We start from the raw sequence: 3,548 nt of genomic DNA on the forward strand, positions 1-3,548 counted from the left end.
GCCACGCTGTGTGGTGCAGATGCAGTGCTGGATTGTCCCCAGGGCCTTGCTCCTCAGTCAAAATTCCATTCCATCTCATTTGCTATTATGTCATGCTCTCCATAGTTTTTCAGTGGCATGGTGGGTCACACAACTGTGTCTTGCATGCCCTACATATGTACCTTGTTTTGTAGATGTCACTCTTCTTTTGTTTCAGGCTATGCACTGTGACCTATGTAGATTGGACTCATGTGACATATGTATACAGGTGTATGATTAATTTCTGTCTCTTCACCCTGCCCACAGTATCGTCGGGGGACACGGAGGGAGACATGGGCACAGACGGAGCAGAGGGACAGAGCACCAGTGCCAGCGGTGACATCGGGGCTGGCACATCAAGTGGGACTGAGGCGGAGGAGAGTGAAGCCGGGGACCTGTCGACTGGCACAACAGAGTATGAAGCTGTCGGGTCTGAGGATGATCTCTCCGAGTGGGCGGCGGCTGCACCAGCAGCTGACAGCGGCACTACATCTCGCCCCGCCCCCTCCATTGCCATCAGCCGCCTCCCACTTGCTCGTGTCCCTTCCCAACATGCCCGGTCACCGCATGTCTCCTTCCTGCCAGGCACCGCACCCCCTGCCCCTGTCTCCACTGCTGCCGCCAATGCCGAGTCTGTGGACATCCAGCGGCAGTTGCAGGTTGGTCAGGCTGCGATCCTTAATGTCCTCCATGGCCACAGCAAAGTGCTGCACAACATGGAGGCATACTTGGAGGGCATTCATTCATCGCAGGCTGACCAACGCAGCTTGCTGAGGTCGATAGACTCGACACTGACTGCAGCAGTGGGTCTCCTGCAGTGCTACGTCCCACCCCCTACCCCTGCCCCATCCACACTTCCCACTCCCATGCCTGTCCCACATACACCCAGACGTCAGCATGCACCCACCACAACACACACAGGCACCACACCAGCAGGGAAGGTCCACCGCACACCTCCTGACACGCACACACAGGGTGAAGTAGGCAAACCCACTGGGTCGGGGGGCAAACGTGTGACACGCAGCCAGAGTGGGAGTCCGCATTCCACCCAATACACTCCCTCCAAACCCCTCCCCTCAGCTCTCCTGGCCACATCTCACCCAAAGACTCCTTCATGGCCGCTCTGTCCCTGAGCCCCACAGTGACACCACCACGCAAGTGGTCAAGGAAGTCCCCGGTCAGGGTGGTTGATTCCCCCCCTGTCTACACCCTCCCCCAGTGGCGCTGCGACCCATCCCTCTGACCCCCCCCCCTCCTTGGGGCCTGTGGTTCCTTCGGGTGCAGGGGATTCCCTGGAGGACCTTGCTAAGGTGTGCAGCGAGATCCTGGCCTCCGCCTTTGGCCCTGCCCCACCCCCTGTGGTGGAGTCCTCCATCCCTGCACCCACGACGCCTACCCTTCACCCTCCTGTCCCTGCGGTGCCTGGTTCTTCCCCCCCACATGATGCTATCACCCCTGTGGAAGACGACGGAATGTAACTGTGCAGGCAAGCTAGGGGACACGCATCCCACTGTGTCCCCCATCCAGCTGTGACTTCTGGACTGCCCTATGGGCTTTGTAAATATTGAACTTCCTACAAACAAGATTTTTTGGTTCATGCTGAATAAAGCAATTTATTTTTTTCCCCTTGGAACACTACTGCTTTGCTGGTATTGCTGTTGGTGGGGCTGCTACATGGTTTTGGGTGGTGTTCATGTGTTGGGTGTGTGGGAAATGTAGTAGTGTGCTGGTCATAGGGGGGACCCTGGGATCTGTGTGCCATCACACGGTGTTAGCTAGGTTTCTGTGTTCATGTAAGCAGTTGCTGCATGGTGAAATTGTCCAAAGGTGTATTCCTTCCTCTGTGTACCCTGACATCTTCCCTGCAGGGTGTTCCCAATATTTAGCGCTGAGCTGTGTGTACATTAGCTGGGTGTGTCACGGACTCCTTCTACTTTGCACATGCATGCTGAGCGATGTCTCCACCTGCATCATTCGTGGCATTCTTGGTAGTCATTGTACTTGTGTATGTGGACTATTGACATGACTTCATGTGGACATGTTTTCTTTTCTGCGCTATGCATGCGTATACTCCCAGCCTCGCACACATGTGGTACATGTACTGCAGGGTCTTTGTGCACCTGACTGAAATTTGTGGGCATGGTATCTGTGGCTACTCCACCCTTTGCGTTCCATGGGCACTGCTGTGAGTGTTAGGCACACACCCTTCTTGTGACTGGGCACTGCTGGGAGGACTCTGCACACACCCCTCCTGTCTCTGGGCACTGCTGGGAGGACTCTGCACACACCCCTCCTGTGTCTGGGCACTGCTGGGAGTGATAGGCACCCACCCCTCCTGACTCTGGGCACTGCTGGGAGGGCTCTGCACCCACCCCTCCTGCCTCTGGGCACTGCTGGGAGGACTCTGCACACACCCCTCCTGTGTCTGGGCACTGCTGGGAGTGATAGGCACCCACCCCTCCTGACTCTGGGCACTGCTGGGAGGACTCTGCACCCATCCCTCCTGCCTCTGGGCACTGCTGGGAGGACTCTGCACACACCCCTCCTGTCTCTGGGCACTGCTGGGAGGACTCTGCACCCACCCCTCCTGCCTCTGGGCACTGCTGGGAGGACTCTGCACACACCCCTCCTGACTCTGGGCACTGCTGGGAGTGATAGGCACCCACCCCTCCTGCCTCTGGGCACTGCTGGGAGGACTCTGCACCCACCCCTCCTGTCTCTGGGCACTGCTGGGAGGACTCTGCACACACCCCTCCTGTGTCTGGGCACTGCTGGGAGTGATAGGCACCCACCCCTCCTGACTCTGGGCACTGCTGGGAGGACTCTGCACCCACCCCTCCTGTCTCTGGGCACTGCTGGGAGGACTCTGCACACACCCCTCCTGTCTCTGGGCACTGCTGGGAGGACTCTGCACACACCCCTCCTGTGTCTGGGCACTGCTGGGAGTGGTAGGCACCCACCCCTCCTGACTCTGGGAACTGCTGGGAGGACTCTGCACCCACCCCTCCTGCCTCTGGGCACTGCTGGGAGGACTCTGCACACACCCCTCCTGTGTCTGGGCACTGCTGGGAGTGATAGGCACCCACCCCTCCTGACTCTGGGCACTGCTGGGAGGACTCTGCACCTACCCCTCCTGCCTCTGGGCACTGCTGGGAGGACTCTGCACACACCCCTCCTGTATCTGGGCACTGCTGGGAGGACTCTGCACCCACCCCTCCTGCGTCTGGGCACTGCTGGGAGTGAGAGGCACACACCCCTCCAATTTAACAATATGTACGCTTAGTACATACATGTGTGTGGGTTCGCTCCATGGGGGTATGGTTCGTACTTACACTGTTGGGGTGGGAGTACGCTCCATACGTGTGCGGGTGGGGTACGGGTCGTACTTACACTGTTGGGGTGGTGGTACGGTACGTACATGCACTGTTGGGGTTGGGGTACGCTCCATGCATACGAGGTGGGGGTACGGGTCGTACTTATAATGTTGGGGTACGCTCCATGCATACGCGGGTGAGGGTACGGGTCGTACT

This window comes from Triturus cristatus, chromosome 2_1 (assembly GCF_964204655.1).
Source record: "Triturus cristatus chromosome 2_1, aTriCri1.1, whole genome shotgun sequence".
Taxonomy (NCBI): Eukaryota; Metazoa; Chordata; class Amphibia; order Caudata; family Salamandridae; genus Triturus; species Triturus cristatus.